Source organism: Tachyglossus aculeatus, chromosome 4, assembly GCF_015852505.1.
Source record: "Tachyglossus aculeatus isolate mTacAcu1 chromosome 4, mTacAcu1.pri, whole genome shotgun sequence".
NCBI classification, from domain to species: Eukaryota; Metazoa; Chordata; class Mammalia; order Monotremata; family Tachyglossidae; genus Tachyglossus; species Tachyglossus aculeatus.
Genome location: NC_052069.1, coordinates 7,889,281 through 7,911,557, shown reverse-complemented (window position 1 = coordinate 7,911,557; position 22,277 = coordinate 7,889,281). Strand labels below are relative to the sequence as shown.

The 22,277-nt window shown below is 46.6% G+C and overlaps 1 protein-coding gene across 2 annotated transcripts in view; it reads left to right on the top strand.

Annotated features, from left to right (window-relative positions):
* The window catches only part of TBC1D14 (TBC1 domain family member 14), a 139,747-nt gene that overhangs the window by 45,817 nt on the left and 71,653 nt on the right, over positions 1-22,277 (top strand). The gene's annotated exons all lie outside the window — the stretch shown is intronic.

Sequence of the window (22,277 nt, the reverse complement as noted above, 5' to 3'; positions counted from 1 at the left end):
CGTAGTAAGCTCTTAACAGATGCCATCGTTATTATTATCCGTATTTATTACTCTATGTATTTATTTTACTTGTACATATCTATTCTATTTATTTTATTTTGTTAGTATGTTTGGTTTTGTTCTCTGTCTCCCCCTTCTAGACTGTGAGCCCACTGTTGGGTAGGGACCGTCTCTATATGTTGCCGACTTGGACTTCCCAAGCGCTTAGTACAGTGCTCTGCACACAGTAAGCGCTCAGTAAATCCGATTGATTGATTGATCCGTAATTTATTTTAACCTCTGTCTCTGTTTCTAGACTGTGAGCTCCTTTTGGGCAGGGAAGATGTATTATGCTCTGTCCACTAAACCACGGTGCTTTTAGGTTGGGGCTTTTATTGAACTCCGAGAGGAAATTCAACTTGTAAAGTGAATTTTCGGTGCTCTGAGAGGGAAACTGCACAAGCATCTGCTTCAAAAGCCTAAAACCGAGTCCAGCTACCGCAACACCTACGGGATCGTCCCTTCAGCTTTTAATATTAGTGACAGTAATAATAATGGTATTTGTTAAGCGCTTACAATGTGCCAAGCACTGTTCTAAGCGCTGGGGGTGGATACAAAGTGATCAGGTTGTCCCACAGTCTTCATCCCCAGTTTCCAGGTGAGGTCACTGAGGCCCAGATAAGTGACTTGCCCAATCAATCAATCAATCATATTTATTGAGCGCTTACTATGTGCAGAGCGCTGTACTAAGCGCTTGGGAAGTACAAATTGGCAACATATAGAGACAGTCCCTACCCAACATTGGGCTCACAGTCTAAAAGTGTGCCCAAAGTCACACAGCTGACAAGTGGTGGAGCCGGGATTCGAACCCATGACCTCTGACTCCCAAGCCCGGGCTTTTCCCAACTTGTACTTCCCAAGCGCTTAGTACAGTGCTCTGCACACAGTAAGCGCTCAATAAATACGATTGATTGATTGATTTCCACTGAGCCACGCTGAATGGGCTCGCATTGATCGCTCAAACCCCTCTCCTCCCTCTCGGCAGTACAGATCGGTGGTATTTTAATCCTCTAGGCCGTGAGCTCATCGTGGGCAGGAATGTCTCCGTTTGTTGGTATGTTGTACTCTCCCAAGCGCTTAGCACAGTGCTTTGCATACGGTAAGGGCTCGATGATTGAATGAATGATGAATGAATCATATTAGCGATGGAGGTGGGGAGGGGTCCTCTTTCCATCTCTTCTCTGGATCCTATCCCTTGTTTTGGGCTTTTTTTCCCTCTCTTTTGAAGTTCAGCGTTCCAGGCGCTACACTGAGCTCCGGAGTATATACGTGATGATCAGGTTGGGCGTAGTTCCTGTCCCACATGGTGCTGTAATGGAGGCGGGAGGATTTAATCCCCATTTTGCTAATGAGGTAACTGAGCCACAGATGAGTTAAATGACTTGCCCAGGATCAATCATTTTTATTTATTGAGCGCTTACTATGTGCAGAGCACTGTACTAAGCGCTTGGGAAGTACAAGTTGGCAACATATAGAGCTGCATCAGCTGCGTGACTTTGGGTGAGTCATTTAACTCCTCTGTGCCTCAGTTCCCTCATCTGGAAAATAGGGATGAAGACTGTGAGCCCCCCATGGGACAACCTGATCACCTTGTGTCCTCCCCAGCGCTTAGAACAGTGCTTTACACATAGTAAGTGCTTAACAAATACCATTATTATTATTATTATTATTATTATTATTATTATTATTATATAGAGATGGTCCCTACCCAACAGTGGTCTCAGAGTCTAGAAGGGGGAGACAGAGAACAAAACCAAACATGTTAACAAAATAAAATAAATAGAATAGATATGTTCAAGTAAAATAAATAAATAAATAGAGTAATAAATATGTACAAACATTTACATATATACAGGTGCTGTGGGGAAGGGAAGGAGGTAAGACGGGGGAATGGAGAGGGGGAAGAGGGGGAGAGGAAGGAAGGGGCTCAGTGTGGGAAGGCCTCCTGGAGGAGGTGAGCTCTCAGTAGGGCCTTGAAGGGAGGAAGAGAGCTAGCTTGGCGGATGGGCAGAGGGAGGCCATTCCAGGCCCGGGGGATGACGTGGGCCGGGGGTCGACGGCGGGACGGGCGAGAACGAGGTACGGTGAGGAGATTAGCGGCAGAGGAGCGGAGGGTGCGGGCTGGGATGGAGAAGGAGAGAAGGGAGGTGAGGGAGGAGGGGGCGAGGGGATGGACAGCCTGGAAGCCGATCACACAGCGGACTAGTGATGGAGGTGGAATTAGAGCCCAGGACCTCTGACCACGAGGCCATGCCAATTCCTCTCTGTTTACTTCTCCTTGCCCCGTCCCCAACTAGGGTAATAATAATAATAATAATAATAATAATGGCATTTGTTAAACTCTTACTATGTGCCAGGCACTGTACTGAGCACTGGGGTGGATACAAGCAAATCGGGTTGGACACATTCCCTGTCCCACATGGGGCTCCCAGTCTTGGTCCCCGTTTTACAGATGAGGTAAGTGAAGTGACTCGCCTAAGGCCTTACAGCAATCAATCAATCAATCAATCGTATTTATTGAGCGCTTACTGTGTACAGAGCACTGTACTAAGCGCTTGGGAAGTACAAGGTGGCAACATATAGAGACAGTCCCTACCCAACAGTGGGCTCACAGTCTAGAAGGGGGAGACAAGTGGCGGAGCCGGGTTTAGAACCCATGACCTTCTGATTCTCAAGCCCGGGCTGTCGCCACTACTCTGTTCATTCATTGATTCAGTTGTATTTATTAATAATAATAATAATAATAATAATAATGATGGCATTTGTTAAGCGCTTACTATGTGCAGAGCGCTGTTCTAAGCACTGGGGAATTTACAAGGTGATCAGGTTGTCCCATGTGGGGCTCACAGGCTTAATCCCCATTTTACAGATGAGGTAACTGAGGCCCAGAGAAGTTGTGAGCGCTTACTGTGTGCAGAGCACTGTACTAAGTGCTTGAGAACTACAAGTTGGCAACATATAAGTTGCGCCTCGAACCAAGCAATGGTGTTTATTGAGCACTGGCCCAAGCCCTTGGGAAAAGGCAGTCTAGCAAAGTGGGTAGTTGGGATTCATTCATTCATTCATTCAATCATATTCATTGAGCGCTTACTGTGTTTAGAGCACAGTACTAAGCACTTGGGAAGTACAAGTCGGCAACATATGGAGACAGTCCCTGCCCAACAGTGGGTTCGCACTCTAGAAGGGGGAGACAGACAACAAAACGAAACATATTAACAAAATAAAGTAAATGTACAAGTAAATAAAGAATAATATAAAATAGAGTAATACACTCCCCCTCGTCCCCCCTCCATCCCCCCCATCTTACCTCCTTCCCTTCCCCACAGCACCTGTATATATGTATATATGCTTGTACATATTTATTACTCTATTTATTTATTTATTTATTTATTTTACTTGTACATATCTATTCTATTTATTTTATTTTGTTAATATGTTTGGTTTTGTTCTCTGTCTCTCCCTTTTAGACTGTGAGCCCACTGTTGGGTAGGGACTGCCTCTATATGTTGCCAACTTATACTTCCCAAGTGCTTAGTACAGTGCTCTGCACACAGTAAGCGCTCAATAAATACGATTGATGATGGTGATGATGGTAAGAGCCCGCTGTGGGACAAGGACTGCGTCCAGCCCGATCTCCTTGGGAGCCACCCCGGCATTCATTCATTCATTCATTCATTCAGTCGTATTTATTGTGTGCAGAGCACTGTACTAAACGCTCGGGACGTACAAGTCGGCAACATATAGACAGTCCCTCCCCAGCAGCATTCAGTACATCATCATCATCAATCGTATTTATTGAGCGCTTGCTATATGCAGAGCACTGTACTAAGCACTTGGGAAGTACAAATTGGCAACATATAGAGACAATCCCTACCCAACAGTGGGCTCACAGTCTAAAAGGGGGAGACAGAGAACAAAACCAAACATACCAACAAAATAAAATAAATCGTACAGTGCCAGGCGCATGGTAAGAGCCCTCTGAGGGACACGGATTGCGTCCAACACGATCCGTTTCGGGATCCCTGCCCCCTTGGAGCTTGAAATCTACAGGGGGAGGCGGACATTAATTTGGAAGATCGAATTGAAGAGCCGACTGTACTTGGAAAAACAGTCAGTGGTCATCTTGCCTCGTCTCATGCCGTCGAGTCGTCTCCGACCCATGGCGACCCCACGGACGCGTCTCTCCATTCTCCGTCTGCAGTCGTTCTGGTAGTGGATCCACAGGGTTTTCTTGGGAAAAATACGGCAGTGGTTGACCATCTCCGCCTTCCGCGCGGTAAACCCGAGCCTCGACCCTCGCCCGTGCCCCTGCTGCCCACCACGGGGGAGTTTTGACTTGTGGCCTATGGCCTGCCACTCGCTAGCCACTGGCCAAACTAGGAGTGCAGTGGACAGGCCTCTGCTTCGCTCTCCCTCATCATCAATCGTATTTATTTATTGAGCGCTTACTGTGTGTAGAGCACTGTACTGAGCGCTTGGGAAGTACATGTTGGCAACATATAGAGACAGTCCCTACCCAACAGTGGGCTCTCAGTCTAAAAGGGGGAGACAGAGAACAAAACCAAACATACTAACAAAATAAAATAGAATAGATATGTACAAGCAAAATAAATAAATAAATACATAAATAAATAAAGTAATAAATAAAGTAATAAATAAAGTAATAAATATGTCCAGAGAAGTGAAGTGACTCGCCCAAAGTCACACAGTCCGGGAAGGCCTCTTGGAGGAGATGGGCCTTCGATAAGGCTTTGAACGGGGCGGGCAGAATCATGGTTAGAGATGAAGATAATATAGATAATATATAGATAGATAATACATATAGATAGTATAGATAAATATGAAGAACCTGTATATATGTTTGTACATATTTATTACTCTATTTTATTTGTACATATCTATTCTATTTATTTTATTTTGTTAGTATGTTTGGTTTTGTTCTCCGTCTCCCCCTTTTAGACTGTGAGCCCACTGTTGGGTAGGGACTGTCTCTATATGTTGCCAATTTGTACTTCCCAAGCGCTTAGTACAGTGCTCTGCACATAGTAAGCGCTCAATAAATACGATTGATGATGATGATGAAGAGGAATTCTTTTTCAATAACTGGCAAAACACTGACCCATCCCCCCCCACACACACACACAAAAAAGACTCCCGTAGCCGCCACTCGTAGAGGGCTGGAAACCCTGCAGGTGCCACCCTGAGAGGGGACGGTGGTCTTCACCGAGCACTTATTAAGCGCTTGGGAGAGTACAGTGCAGTAGAGTCGGTCAGTACGTTCCCTGCCCACAACCAACTTACAGCCTAGAGGAGTTGTAAAACTTCCACTTTAGGCCTCAGCCCGTAGACCTCCCTTCAAGGCCCTGCTGAGAGCTCACCTCCTCCAGGAGGCCTTCCCAGACTGAGCCCCTTCCTTCCTCTCCCCCTCGTCCCCCTCTCCATCCCCCCCGTCTTACCTCTTTCCCTTCCCCACAGCACCTGTATATATGTATATATGGTTGTACGTATTTATTACTCTATTTATTTATTTATTTATTTTACTTGTACATTTCTATCCTATTTATTTTATTTTGTTGGTATGTTTGGTTTTGTTCTCTGTCTCCCCCTTTTAGACTGTGAGCCCACTGTTGGGTAGGGACTGTCTCTATGTGTTGCCAATTTGTACTTCCCAAGCGCTTAGTACAGTGCTCTGCACGTAGTAAGCGCTCAATAAATACGACTGATTGACTGATTGATAGTGATGAACGGCTACGACACGTGAGCGGGTTTGAAGCCTCAGTCCCGTGGAGGGAGAGGAGAGGCCACTGTGAGAAGCAGCGTGGCTCAGTGGAAAGAGCCCGGGCTCTGGAGGCAGAGGTCATGGGTTCAAATCCCAGCTCCGCCAATTGTCAGCTGTGTGACTTTGGGCAAATCACTTAACTTCTCTGTGCCTCAGTTACCTCATCTGTAAAATGGGGATTAAAACTGTGAACCCCCTGTGGGACAATTTGATTATCTTGTAACCTTCCCAGTGCTTAGAACAGTGCTTTGCACATAGTAAATGCTTAAAAAAATGTCATTAAAACTGGGAGCCCCACGTGGGACAACCTGATAGCCTTGTATCTACTCCGGCGCTTGGAACAGTGCTTGGCACATAGTAAGCCACATGGGGCTGGTGTCTTAATAATAATATATGTATATATGTTTGTACATATTTATTACTCTATTTCTTTATTTTTCTTGTACATATGTATTCTATTTATTTTATTTTGTTAGTATGTTTGGTTTTGTTCTCTGTCTCCCCCTTTTAGACTGTGAGCCCACTGTTGGGTAGGGACTGTCTCTATATGTTGCCGACTTGTACTTCCCAAGCGCTTAGTCCAGTGCTCTGCACACATTAAGCGCTCAATAAATATGATTGATTGATTGATTTCTATTATTATTATTATTATTATTATTAAGTGGCAGAGCAGGGATTTGAACCCATGGCTTCTGACTCCAAAGCCCGGGCTCTTTCCACTGAGCCACGCTGCTTCTCGTGTCGAAGGCATCGTGGAGAGGCGGTTCCGCCCTGACGGAGGCTTCCGTCTCGGACTTTGCCAGGGTCGCCCCGGATCGGAACCGAGCGTGCTGTTAGACTCCGCACTTTTGAAAAAGGATAAATAAGGATAGCATTTTTTAAGCGCTTACTATGTGCAAAGCAGCGTTCTGAGCGCTGGATAAAGTAGCCAAAGCCCTGGGACGCTTTTCACGCATTTCACATGGTGTTCGGCTCTCGCCCACTTCCTAGCGGTGTTGATTTTTGAAGGTTTTTCTCTGAATGCGCGTCGTTAGAGCGGCTAATGATGTAGTAAGACTGTTTTGCAGTAGAAGCTGATCTTGGTTGAAGCATGAATAATAAAGGAATGTAATAGGACCGGGGCTGGTTATACAATCCTCCCGTGACCCAGTTGCTTGTGTTTTTGTGTCCTCCTCCTCCTCTTTTTTCCGTCTCTTGTAGGGGAGGGACGGGAGCGGTCATAGAATACCCTGGTTACATCTCGCACTAATAATAATAATAATAATGATGGCATTTATTAAGCACTTACTATGTGCAAAGCACTGTTCTAAGCCCTGGGGAGGTTACAAGGTGATCAGGTTGTCCCACGGGAGGCTCACAGTCTTCATCCCCATTTTACAGATGAGGAAACTGAGCCACAGAGAAGTGACGTGACTTGCCCAAAGTCACACAGCTGACAATTGGCGGAGCCGGGATTTGAACCCGTGACCTGTGGCTCCAAAGCCCGGGCTCTTTCCACTGAGCCACGCTGCTTCTCTATGCACTATGCACGGTGACTCTCGCAATTTCTGATGGCAATCAATCGTTCCCGTAAATATACACTGTTTTTTAAAATTGTTTTTTGCGCATACTTAATGATGCCTAAAACATGTTTTGGATTGGTATCTTTTAACATTTTGAAGTAGGGTGATAAGTCATGTCAGATAAACTAAAGGCGTAAAAGGGGAAGTGTCTGTCAGATGCTGTGTAGCCTAATGGAAAGAGCCTGGGCCTGGGAGTATAATCCTGTCACTGCCACTTTAATAATAATAATAATAATAATAATAATAATAATAATAATAATAAATAATAGTAATAATGGCATTTACTATGTGCAAAGCACTGTTCTAAGTGCTGGGGAGGTTACAAGGAGATCAGGTTGTCCCACAGGGGGCTCACAGTCTTAATCCCCATTTTACAGATGGGGGAACTGAGGCACAGAGAAGTGAAGTGACTTGCCCAAGATCACAAAGCTGACAATTGGCAGAGCCGGAAATGGAACCCATGACCCCTGACTCCAAAGCCTGTGCTCTTTCCACTGAGCCAGGCTGCTTCCCCTTGTCTGCTGTGTGACCTTGGGCAAGTCACTTCACTTCTCTGTGCCTCAATTCCCTCATCTGTAAAATGGGGAGTAAGACTGTGAGCCCCACATGGAACAACCTGATTCATTCATTCAGTCGTATTTATTGAGCGCTTACTGTGTGCAGAGCACTGTACTAAGCGCTTGGGAAGTACAAGTTGGCAACATCTAGAGACAGTCCCTACCCAACAGTGGGCTCACAGACTAGAAGGGGGAGACGAAGAACAAGACAAAACATATTAACAAAATAAAATAAGTAGAATAAAAATGTACAAGTAAAATAGAGTAATACCTTGTATTACCTTGTATGAATGAACATGTGTGCTTCGAACATTCATTCATTCATTCAATCGTATTTATTGAGCGCTGTGTGCAGAGCACTGTACTAAGCGCTTGGGAAAGTACAAGTTGGCAGCATATAGAGACGGTCCCTACCCAACAACGGGCTCACAGTCTAGAAGAACAGTGCTTGGCACATAGTAAGCACTTAAAATCATTAATATTATTAACATTAATAATTATTAATGTTAAGCAGTTAACATCATTATTATTATTATTCCAAACTAAGCAGGTTGGGCCCAGTCCCTGTCCCGCGTGGGGCTCACAGTCTCCATCCCCAGTTTCCAGAGGAGACAACTGAGGCCCAGAGAAGTGAAGTGACTTGCCTGGAGTCATTCATTCATTCATTCATTCATAGAGAAGCAGTGTGGCTCAGTGGAAAGAGCACGGGCTTTGGAGTCAGAGGTCATGGGTTCGAATCCCAACTCCAGCACATGTCTGCTGTGTGACCTTGGGCAAGTCACTTAACTTCTCTGCGCCTCAATTACCTCATCTGTAAAATGGGGATTAAGACTGTGAGCCCCATGTGGGACAACTTGATCACCTTGTATCCCCCCAGAGTTTAGAACAGTGCTCTGCACATAGTAAGCGCTTAATAAATGCCATCATTATTATTATTATTATTATTCAAATGTATTTATTGAGCGCTTACTGTGTGCAGAGCACTGTACTAAGCGCTTGGGAAGTACAAGTTGGCAACATATAGAGACGGTCCCGACCCAACAGTGGGCTCACAGTCTAGTGATATATGGCGGAGCCGGGATTAGAACCCATGACCGTCTGGCTCTCAGGCCTGGACTCTAGCCCCTTGTCATTCAGTCGTATTTATTGAACGCTTACTGTGTGCACAGCACTGTACTAAGCGCTTGGAGAGTACAATTTGGCAACAGATAAGAGGTGGTCCGCAGTGTAGAAAACAGTAGAGAAGCCGAGGCGGATTAGGGTGGGATAGTGGCCACTGGTGACCTTGTAAGCCAAGTCTATGATTCCTCACCTCACCTCAGGTAAGCCGGGAGTCATGTCAACAACTGGCTAGTTTTCTTCTGGTACAGGGGTCCCTGTGTGATGGGTTACACACTCTTTGCTCGTTCAAGCTCTCATCCTATCCCGTCTGGATTACTGTATCAGCCTCCTCTCCGATCTCCCATCGTCCTGTCTCTCCCCACTTCAATCCATACTTCACGCCGCTGCCCGGATAGTCTTTGTGCAGAAACGCTCTGGGCATGTTACTCCCCTCCTCAAAAATCTCCAGTGGCTACCAATCAATCTGCGCATCAGGCAGAAACTCCTCACCCTGGGCTTCAAGGCTGTCCGTCCATCCCCTCACCCCCTCCTACTTCACCTCCCTTCTCTCCTTCTCCATCCCAGCGCGCACCCTCCGCTCCTCTGCCACTAATCTCCTCACCGTTAGGCCTCGTTCTCACCTGTCCCGCGGTTGACCCCCGGCCCACGTCCTCCCCCTAGCCTGGAATGCCCCCATTCCCTCTGCCCATCTGCCAAGCTCGCTCTCTTCCTCCCTTCAAGGCCCTACTGAGAGCTCACCTCCTCCAGGAGGCCTTCCCACACTGAGCCCCCTCCTCCCTTTCCCCCTCCTCCCCCTCTCCATCCCCCCCGCCTTACCTCCTTCGCTTCCCCACAGCACCTGTATATATGTATATATGTTTGTACATATTTATTACTCTATTTATTTTACTTGTACATATTTATTCTATTTATTTTATTTTGTTAATATGTTTTGTTCTCTGTCTCCCCCTTCTAGACTGTGAGCCCGCTGGCGGATAGGGACTGTCTCTATATGTTGCCAACTTGCACTTCCCAGGCGCTTAGTCCAGTGCCCTGCACACAGTGAGTGCTCAATAAATGCGATTGAATGAATGAATGCATTTATTCTATTAATTTTATTTGGTTTATATGTTTTGTTTTGTTGTCTGTCTCCCCCTTCTAGACTGTGAGCCCGCTGGTGGGTAGGGACCGTCTCTATATGTTGCCAACTTGTACTTCCCAAACTCTTAGTACAGTGCTCTGCACACAGTAAGCGCTCAATAAATACAATTGATTGATTGATTGATTGATCTTCAGGCACTTCACTCCTTCTCCCCCCTTTTTAAAAAAAAAATCATATTTCTTAGGTGCTCAGTGTGGCTTAGTGGAAAGACTGAGCCCCTTCCTTCCTCTCCCTCTCCTCCACCTCCCCCCCACCCTACCTCCTTCCCCTCCCCACAGCATATCTGTTTGTACAGATTGATTGCTCTAGTTATTTTACTTGTCCATATTTACTATTCTATATATTTTATTTTGTTAATATGTGTTGTTTTTTTGTTGTCTGTCTCCCCCTTCTAGGCTGTGAGCCCGCTGTTGGGTAGGGACCGTCTCTATATGTTGCCAACTTGGAATTCCCAAGCGCTTAGTCCGGTGCTCTGCACGCAGTAAGCGCTCAATAAATACAATTGAATGAATGAATGAAAGAGCCCGGGCTTGGGAGTCAGGATGTGGGTTCCAATCCCGGCTTCGCCACTTGTCTGCTGTGTGACCTTGGGCTCGTCACTTCACTTCTCTGTGCCTCAGTTACCTCATCTGTAAAATGGGGATTAAGACTGTGAGCCCCACGTGGGACAACCTGATCACCTTGTAACCTCCCCAGCACTTAGAACAGTGCTTTGCACATAGTAAGCGCTTAATAGATGCCATTATTATTATTACCCAGGTGCTTAGAAGAGCGTGGCTCAGTGGAAAGAGCACAGGCTTTGGAGTCAGAGGTCGTGAGTTAAAATCCCGCCTCTGACAGTTGTCAGCTGTGTGACTTTGGGTAAGTCATTTAACTTCTCCATGCCTCAGTTACCTCATCTGTAAAATGGGGATTAAAATTGTGAGCCCCTTGTGGGACAACCTGATCACCTTGTAACCTCTCCAGTGCTTAGAACAGTGCTTTGCACATAGTAAGCGCTTAATAAATGCCATAATTAATTAATTAAGAGGGCTTGGCACATAGTGCTTAACAAATACCATAAATATTATTAATCAATCAATTGTATTTATTGAGCACTTACTGTGTGCAGAGCACTGTACTAAGCGCTTGGGAAGTCCAAGTTGGCAACATATAGAGACAGTCCCTACCCAACAGCGGGCTCCCAGTCTAGAAGGGGGAGACAGAGAACAAAACAAAGCATATTAACAAAATAAAATAAATAGGATAGTAAATATGGACAAGTAAAATAAATAGAGTAATAAATCTGTACAAACAGATATACAGGTGCTATAGGGAGAGGAAAGAGGTAGGGCGGGGGGATATTCATTCATTCAATCATATTTATTGAGCTCTTACTGTGTGCAGAGCACTGTACTAAGCGCTTGGGAAGTACAAGTTGGCAACGTATAAAGACGGTCCCTACCCAACAGCGGGCTCACAGTCTAGAAGGGGGCGACAGTATATATGTATATATGTTTGTACATATTTATTACTCTATTTATTTTACTTGTACATATCTATTCTATTTATTTTATTTTGTTAGTCCATTTGGTTTTGTCTCCCCCTTTTAGACTGTGAGCCCACTGTTGGGTAGGGACCGTCTCTATATGTTGCCAATTTGTACTTCCCAAGCGCTTAGTACAGTGCTCTGCACACAGTAAGCGCTCAATAAATACGATTGATGATGATGATGGTGATGAGACAGACAATAAAACAAAGCATATTAACAAAATAAAATAAATAGAATAGAATAAATAGGTTGGACACTGTCCCTGTCCCACATGGGATTCACAGCCTTACTCCCCATTTTATTATTATTGATAATAATGGTATTTGTTAAATGCTTACTATGTGCGAAGCACTGTTCTAAGCTCTGGGGTAGATACAGGACAATCATATTGTCGCACGTGGGGCTCACACTCGTAATCCCCATTTTCCAGATGAGGTCACTGAGGCTCAGAGAAGTGAAATGACTTGCTCAAGGTCACACAGCGGACAAGTGGCCGAGCTGGGATTAGAACCCATGACCTTCCTAATCCCAAGCCGGGGCTCTAGCCATTAGGCCACACTGCTTCTCCCGTGCCATTGCTAGTTGTTGTTGCTGGTTCTGGTGGGCCTTTTTATCATCATCATCATCAATTGTATTTATTGAGCACTTACTATGTGCAGAGCACTGTACTAAGCGCTTGGGAAGTCCAAATTGGCAACATATGGAGACAGTCCCTACCCAACAGGGGGCTCACAGTGTAAAAGGGGGAGACAGAGAACAAAACCAAACATACTAACAAAATAAAATAAATAGAATAGGTATGTACAAGTAAAATAAATAAATAAATAGAGTAATATTCGAGTCGAGGAACAGCGAGCATAGAGGAAACCCCTGGGCAGGAAGTGGTTGATGGAGTAGTGGTCGTAAAAATCAAAACTCAGAGATGTGATTTGTCCAAGAACGAGAGCGAGTTTTGGTTTTTTTTGGTTGGTTGGTTGGTTTTTTTGTTGGGTTTTTTTTTTTTGAGAACCACTTTACCGTATGTGACACGCGTGCGTATATTTATCCGCGTCTCAGTCGAAGTGTTCCTGGCCTTTAAAGGCTTTTAAACCTGAAACGAGGCACCTCTGGGTCAGGCGGCAGTTCCTTTTTATCTCTTCCTGGGCTACCGTTTTGGCTGTTGGGAAGTGCGGTTTTGAGAAGCAGCGTGGCTCAGCGGAAGGAGCCCGGGCTTTGGAGGCAGAGGTCATGGGTTCGAATCCCCGCTCCACCACAAGTCTGCTGTGTGACCTTGGGCAAGTCACTTTGCTTCTCTGGGCCTCAGTTACCTCATCTGTAAAAATGGGGATGAAGACTGTGAGCCCCATGTGGGACAACCTGGTCACATTGTATCCCCCCCAGCGCTTAGAACAGTGCTTTGCACATAGTAAGCGCTTAACAAATGCCATCATCATCATCATCATCCTCAAATATCCTCCGACCTCTTCACCGCGGTCAAGCGTGCTGCGGGGTACTGAACCCGGAAGGAGAGGCCAGGGAAAATTAGCTAACGGGGTCTCTGGCTTAGAGGGGCTCAAAATCTGAAATGGTATAATAATAATAATAGGAGGAGGAGGATTTTCATGATGTTTTAAAGATTACTAGGTGTCAGTCGCTTTCCGACTGTGAGCCGGCTGTTGGGTAGGGACCATCTCTAGATGTTGCCAACTTGGACATCCCAAGCGCTTAGTCCAGTGCTCTGCACGCAGTAAGCGCTCAATAAATACGATTGATTGATTTATTACTCTATTTTATTTGGACACGTTTATTCTATTGATTTTATTTTGTTAATATGTTTGGTTTTGTTCTCTGTCTCCCCCTTCTAGACTGTGAGCCCGCTGTTGGGTAGGGACCGTCTCTATATGTTGCCAACTTGGACTTCCCAAGCGCTTAGTACAGTGCTGTGCACACAGTAAGCGCTCAATAAATACGATTGATGGATTGATTGATTTCCTAAGCTCTGAAGTAGGTACAAGTTAAGTTCGGACACAGTCCCTGTCCCACGTGGGGCTCACACTGTAAGCAGAAGGGAGAACAGGTATTCATTCCCCGCTCACCTCCTCCAGGAGGCCATCCCAGATTGAGCCCCCCCCCTTTTCCTTTGCCTGTCTACTTGTTTCGTTTTGATGTCTCTCTCCCCCTTCTATCAATCAATCAATCATATTTATTGAGCGCTTACTGTGTGCAGAGCACTGTACTAAGCGCTTTGGAAGTACAAGTTGGCAACATATAGAGACAGTCCCTACCCAACAGTGGGCTTTTCTGGACTGTGAGCCCGTTGTTGGGTAGGGATTGCCTCTATCTGTTGCTGAACTGTACTTTCCAAGCGCTTAGTACAGTGCTATGCACACAGTAAGAGCTCAATGAATATGATTGATTGATTTCCAAGTGCTTAATACAGTGCTCTGCACACAGTAAGCACTCAATAAATACGATTGAGTGAATGAATGAAGTTTACAGTTGAATCGGAATGGTAATAATATTCATTCATTCATTCAATCGTGTTTATTGAGCGCTTACTGTGTGCAGAGCACTGTACTAAGTGCTTGGGAAGTACACGTTGGCAACATATAGAGACGGTCCCTACCCAACAGTGGGCTCACAGTCTAGAAGAGGAAGACAGAAATAATAATAGTAATAATAATCATGGTGCTTGTGAAAGCACTGTTCTAAGCACTGGGGTAGATACAAGTTAATCATGGGGGACACAGTCCCTATCCCGCATGGGGGTCACACCCTTAACCCCCATTTTCCAGATAATAATAATAATAATAATGACATTTATTAAGTGCTTGCTTTGTGCAAAGCACTGTTCTAAGCACTGGGGAGGTTACAAGGTGATCAGGTTGTCCCATGGGGGGCTCACAGTCTTAATCCCCATTTTCCAAATGAGGTACTGAGGCCCAGAGAATAATAATAGTAATGTTGGTATTTGTTAAGCGCTTACTATGTGCAAAGCACTGTTCTAAGTGCTGGGGAGGATACAAGGTGATCACGTTGTCCCTCATGGGGCTCACAGTCTTAATCCCTGTTTTTACAGATGAGGCCACTGAGGCCCAGAGAAGTTAAGTGACTTGCCCAAAGTCACACAGCTGACAGTTGGCAGAGCCGGGATTTGAACCCATGAACTCTGACTCCAAGCCCGGGCTCAGTGACGGAGTCGGGATTAGAACCCAGGTCCCTCTGACCCCCAGGCCCGGGTTCTAGCCACTAAGCCGTGCTGCTTCTTGATGATTTAAGCGCTGTGGAGAATAGAGTATAATTAGGTGGGACACATCCCCTGTACCTCTTGGGGCTCAGACTGAGGGAGAGCAGGTATTTAATCCCTATTTTACAAATTGGTCGATCGGTAGTACTTATTGAGCACCTACTGCGTGCAGAACACTGGACTGAGCGCTTGAGAGCACAAGATAACAATATGAGTTGGTAGACACCTACCCTGACCACAACAAGCTTACTGCAGATAGATGAGGCAGCTGAGACACAGAGACTTCTCTTATGGTGTTTAAGTTCATTCATTTATTCATTGTCGTATTTATTGAGCGCTTACTGTGTGCAGAGCACTGGACTAAGCGCTTGGGAAGTACAAGTTGGCAACATCGAGAGACGGTCCCTACCCAGCAACGGGCTCACAGTCTAGAAGGGGGAGACAGACAACAAAACATGTTGACAGGTGTCAAGTCGTCAGAACAAATAGAATTAAAGCCAAATGCACATCATTAACAAAATAAATAGAATAGTAAATAAGTACAAGTAAAATAAATAGAGTAATAAATCTGTACAAACAGATATACAGGTGCTGTGGGGAGGGGAAGGAGGTAGGGTGGGAGGGATGGGGAGGGGGAGAGGATAAGGGGGAAGAGGGAAGGCCTCATTCATTCATTCATTCAATCGTATTTATTGAGCGCTTACTGTGTGCAGAGCACTGTACTAAGCGCTTGGGAAGTACAAGTTGGCAACATATAGAGACGGTCCCTACCCAACAGTGGGCTCACAGTCTAGAAGGGGAGGAAGAGAGCTATCAATCAATCAATCAATCGTATTTATTGAGCGCTTACTATGTGCAGAGCACTGTACTAAGCGCTTGGGAAGTACAAATTGGCAACACATAGAGACAGTCCCTACCCAACAGTGGGCTCACAGTCTAAAAGGGGGAGACAGAGAACAGAACCAAACATACCAACAGAATAAAATTAATAGGATAGAAATGTACAAGTAAAATAAATAAATAGAGTAATAAATATGTTCAACCATATATACATATATACAGGTGCTGTGGGGAAGGGAAGGAGAGCTAGTTTGGCAGCTGTGCGGAGGGAGGGCATTCCAGGCCAGGGGGAGGATGGGGGCCGGGGGTCGACGGCGGGACGGGCGAGAACTAGGCTCGGTGAGGAGGTTAAGAGCTTTCCGTGTTGGAGGTGCTGTACTAAACACTGGGGTAGATGCAGGCTAATCAGGTTGGATACAGTCCCTGTACTAATAATAATAATAATAACAATAATTATGGTATTTGTTAAGCACTTACTGTGTGCCAGGCACCGTACTAAGCGCTGGGGTGGGTACAAGCAGATTCATCATCAATCGTATTTATTGAGCACTTACTGTGTGCAGAGCACTGTACTAAGCGCTTGGGAAGTACAAGTTGGCAACACATAGAGACAGTCCCTACCCAACAGTGGGCTCACAGTCTTAAGTAACTCACAGATTGAGTTAGACAAGGTCCCTGTCCCACGTGGGGCTCACGGTCTCAATCCTCACTTTACAAACGAGGGAGCTGAGGCAGAGAGAATGATGATGATGGCGTTTATTAAGCGCTTACTATGTGCAAAGCACTGTTCTAAGCGCTGGAGAGAATACAAGGTGAGCAGCAGGTTGTCCCACGGGGGGCTCACAGTCTCAATCCCCATTTTACGGATGAGGTAACTGAGGCCCAGAGAAGTGAAGTGACTGGCCCAAAGTCACACAGCTGACAAGTGGCGGAGCCGGGATTTGAACCCATGACCTCTGACTCCAAAGCCCGGGCTCTTTCCACTGAGCCACGCTGCTTCTCCTCACTTTACTCTCCTCCTCTAATCCTCACTTTACAAACGAGGGAACTGAGGCAGAGAGAATCATCATCATTACCATCATCAATCGTATTTATTGAGCGCTTACTGTGTGCAGAGCACTGTGCTAAGCGCTTGGGAAGTACAAATTGGCAACATATAGAGACGGTTCCTACCCAACAGTGGGCTCACAGTCTAAAAGGGGGAGACAGAGAACAAAACCAAACATACTGACAAAATTAAATAAATAGAATAGATAGGTACAAGTAAAATAAACAAATAAATAGAGTAATAAATATGTACAAACATATATACATATATACAGGTGCTGTGGGGAAGGGAAGGAGGTAAGATGGGGGGATGGAGAGGGGGATGAGGGGGAGAGGAAGGAATGGGCTCACGGTCTCAATCCTCACTTTACAAACGAGGGAACTGAGGCAGAGAGAATGAGGATGATGGCATTTAGTAAGCGCTTACTATGTGCAAAGCACTGTTCTAAGTGCTGGGGAGAATAAAAGGTGAGCAGGTTGCCCCACGGGGGGCTCACAGTCTCAATCCCCATTTTACAGATGAGGGAACTGAGGCCCAGAGAAGCGGAGTGAAGTGCCCAAGGTCACACAGCAGGCAAGTGGCAGAGCCGGGATTAGAACCAGGGTCTCCTTGTGCTCTTTCCACTCAGGCCGTGCTGCTTTCTGGCGCTCCTGTTATCGCGGAATATACACGCCCAGGAAAACTTCCAGCTTTCGGAAATTGGCCGAGCGCATAACAGCGTTATAATGACAAATCAGGAGCGTCCGAAACTGTCGAGCCCAGTAATAATAATAATAATAATAATGGCATTTATTAAGCGCTTACTATGTGCAAAGCACTGTTCTAAGCGCTGGGGAGGTTACAAGGTGATCAGATTGTCCCACGGGGGGGCTCACAGTCTTCACCCCCATTTTCCAGATGAGGGAACTGAGGCCCAGAGAAGTGAAGTGACTTGCCCAAAGCCACACAGCTGACAAATGGCGAGCTGGGATTTGAACCCACGACCTCTGACTCCAAAGCCCGGGCTCTTTTCTACTGTGCCACGCTGCTTCTGTAGTAACAGCTTTTCTGGACAAAATAATAATAATAATAATAATGATGGTATTTATTAAGCGCTTACTATGTGCAGAGCACTGTTCACAAAAGCCTGGCAGGAGACTTAAAGACTTCCAAAGTGCCCCACTCTTCTATTCCCATTGGAAGGCCGGCTCCTCATCCTTCCCCCTAAAGCTAAGGATGTGGATTTGGTGGGGCCGCGGGGAACAGTGAGGAGCAGCATGGCGTAGTGACAAAATCCCGGGCCCGTCAGACAGAAGGTCCTGGGTTCTAATCCCAACCTCACCACTTGTCCGTTGTGTAACCTTGGGCAAGTCGCTTCACTTCTCTGGGCCTCAGTTATAATACTAATAATAATGTCGGTATTTGTTCAGTGCTTACTATGTGCCAAGCACTGTTCTAAGCGCTGGGGTAGGTACAAGGTAATCAGGTTGTCCCACGTGGGGCTCACCGTCTTCGTCCCCATTCTACAGATGAGGGAACTGAGGCCTAGAGAAGTGAAGTGACTTGTCCAAAGTCACCCAGCTGACAATTGGCGAAGCCGGGATTTGAACCCGTGGCCTCTGACTCCAAAGCCCGGGCTCTTTCCAATGAGCCACGCTGCTTCTCACCTGTAAAATAATAATAGTGGCGGCATTTATTAAGCGCTTACGATGCGCAAAGCGCTGGGGAGGTTACAAGGTGATCAGGTTGTCCCACGGGGGACTCACAGTCTCCATCCCCATGTTACAGATGAGGGAACTGAGGCACAGAGAAGTGAAGTGACTCGCCCAAAGTCGCGCAGCTGACAACTGGCGGAGCTGGGATTTGAACCCATGACCTCGGACTCCAAAGCCCGGGCTCTTTCCCCCGAGCCACGCTGCTTCTCAAAAATACAACTGCCCCGTATGGGGATGAGGAGTGAGACTGTGAGCCCCTCGTGGGGCAGGGACTGTGTCCAATGCGATTTGCTTGTATCCACCCCGGTGCTCAGTACAGTGCCTGGCACATAGTAAGCGTTTAACAGATACCATTATTATTATTAGGTGGGAGAGGATGAGGTGGACTTAAATGTCCCTCCAAAAGTCCCACATTTTCCCCCACTAGACTGTAAACTCGTTACGGGCAGGGAACGCGTCTACTAACTCCATTGTATTGTACTCTCAAAGCAATCAATCAATCAGTCGTATTTATTGAGCTCTTACTATGTGCAGAGCACTGTACTAAGCGCTTGTAAAAAATAATGTTGGCATTTGTTCAGCGCTTACTATGTGCAAAGCACTGTTCTAAGCGCTGGGGGGTACAAAGTGATCAGGTTGTCCCACGTGGGGCCCACAGTCTTAATCCCCATTTTACAGATGAGGGAACTGAGGCTCAGAGAAGTTAAGCGACTTGCCCAAGGTCACACAGCAGACATGTGGCGGAGGTGGGGTTCGAACCCATGACCTCTGACTCCAAAGCCCTGGCTGTTTCCACTGAGCCACGCTGCTCCTCCAGCGTTCTGCACATAGTAAGCGCTCGATAAATACCGTAGATTTCCGATGTTGGAGAGATCCCAGGCGATACAGAATTGCGGTTTCAAAATGCCTCGCCTTGGCGGGCTGATTAGACTTCCTTTATCTCCCAATAGCCGTCTTGGCCTTCTTTATCTTGAGAAAAATAAATGCGTATTTTAGTTCCCTGACCAAAAAAATAATAATCTAGGTGGTCACCCGCCCGTAGTGTTGTGTTTGCCTAAATGGCCAGACAGAAAAAGGAGTAAAAATGTTTTACAGTGAGGCGGGACTTGGCTCGAAGTCGGCTTCGGTTATTGTTGTGGTGTTTCTGGGTGTGTAAGTGGTGACTTTGTGCTGAGCACTGTTTTATCCCCCCGTCCCCCCCGTCTTACCTCCTTCCCTTCCCCACAGCACCTGTATATATATATATATATATATATATATGTTTGTACATATTTATTACTCTATTTATTTATTTTACTTGTACATATCTATTCTATTTATTTTATTTTGTTAATATGTTTGGTTTTGTTCTCTGTCTCCCCCTTCTAGACTGTGAGCCCACTGTTGGGTAGGGACTGTCTCTCTATGTTGCCAACTTGGACTTCCCAAGCGCTTAGTACAGTGCTCTGCACACAGTAAGCGCTCAATAAATGCGATTGATTGATTGGGGCAGATACGAGGTGAGGAGGGACATTATCGCGGTCCCACATGAGGCACGCATTCTGATGTGTCTCATAATAATCATATTTGTGGTATTTAAGCGCTGTGTGCCAAGCACTGTACTAAGTGCTGGGGATACAAGATTAGTAGTAGTAGTACTAATTAGTAGTAGTAGTAGTAATAATAATAATGATGGTATTTGTTAAGCGCTTACTATGTGTGAAGCACTGTTCTAAGCGCTGGGGGGGAATACAAGGTGATCAGGTTGTCCCACGTGGGGCTCACAGTCTTCATCCCCATTTTACAGATGAGGTAACGGAGGCCCAGAGAAGTTAAGTGGCTTGCCCAGGGTCACACAGCTGTCAAGTGGTGGAGTCAGGATTCGAACCCATGACCTCTGACTCCCAAGCCCGGGCTCTTTCCACTGAGCCACGCTGCTTCTCAAGGAGGTTGGACACAGGCCGTGTACCGCATAGGGCTCACAGTCTTGATCCTCGTTTTACAGATGAGGGAACTGAGGCCCAGAGAAGGGAAGTGACCCTCCCTCATCCAGTCAGTCGAATTTATTGAGCGCTTACCGTGCGCAGGGCACTGTACTAAGCTCCTGGGAAAGTACAATGTAACAATAAACAGACCCATTCTCTGGCCACAACGAGCTTTCGGTGTAGAGGACTTGTTCAAGGTCACTCAGCAGACACGTCAGCTCACTGTCTCATGTCTCAGGCAGCGTGGCTCAGTGGAAAGAACCCGGGCTTTGGAGTCAGAGGTCATGGGTTCGAGTCCTGCTCCGCCACATGTCTGCTGTGTGACCTTGGGCAAGTCACTTAACTTCTCTGAGCCTCAGTTACCTCGTCTGTAAAATGGGGATTAAGACTGTGAGCCCCACGTGGGACAACCTGATCACCTTGTATCCCCCAGCGCTTAGAACAGTGCTCTGCACATAGTAAGCGCTTAACAAATGCCATTATTATTATTATCTTACTCCCCATAATGCTTCATTTGTCAGTTTACAGTCCGTGCAGCTGTGCTGACAGCCAAGTGTTTTTTTGTGTCGGAGAGCAGGGTTTTACTAGACGCCGACTTCTTTCTCCAAATCCCAGGTGCCAGGGCGCAAACGTCTCTAAAGATCATCATCATCATCAATCGTATTTATTGAGCGCTTACTGTGTGCAGAGCACTGGACTAAGCGCTTGGGAAGTACAAGTTGGCAACATATAGAGACAGTCCCTACCCAACAGCGGGCTCACAGTCTAAAAGGGGGAGACAGAGAACAAAACCAAGCGTCTCTAAAGATGCCCCATCGCGCTCTATCCGGACAGGCACTCGTCGCCCGGATAGCGTGACCAATTCCCCAACAAAATTCCCGTCGAAACACGAGGTCACCCGGACAGACCCCGCCCCCGTTGGGCAGGACACCTGGGTTCCCATCCCGGCTCTGCCGCCTGACCCCGGTCGAATCACTCAACCTCTCCGTGCCTGATCTTTTCCCCCCGCTCTGAAAAAATGGGGATGAAATACCTGTTCCTCCACCCTCTCACACTATTTATTTTATTTTTTTAGTATGTTTGGTTTTGTTCTCTGTCTATATGTTGCCAACTTGTACTTCCCAAGCACTTAGTACAGTGCTCTGCACACAGTAAGCACTCAATAAATACGATTGATTGATTGATTGATTGAGACCTTGCGGGGTCGGGGGAGTCGCCGATGGGGTCGTCCCATATCCACCCCGGTGCTCAGCCCGGCGCAAGAGCGGAGCGGAGACCGTGATTATTCTTGAGAGCCGACGTTTCTTCCCGGTCCGGATCGCGGGGCGACGCGAGCCCAGCTGGAGCATCCTCGTTGTCTGGAAAGTCAGCGAATAATGTTAGGGGACAAAATGGAAGCCACATTCCGTGTCAGACAGAGGACTAATTGAGTAATCGCACGCTGACTCTGTGGAGTCGTGTGAGGGATTAGAGAGAGAGAGAGGCTTCCAATTCTGTGTGGCCACCGCAGATTGACCGTTTTACTCGCAGAGGGGGGCTTCCCAAATCCACCTCCGCGCCGACATAGCGGAGACCGCGGCTGATTTGATTTCAGGGAGGCGTCCTACCGTTCCTTTGTTCCCAGCCCGGCTCCTTAAGGCCGGCCCGAAGGATGGGTTTTGCGCCTGCAGATGGTTAATCCGGCCGCCTCCCAGCTGGCTCCAGCCTTCCCTTTGGTCGCGGACGGCTCACGTTCTGGAAGGGGAGAGAAGGCGGAGGGCGGAACCGCGAAGGC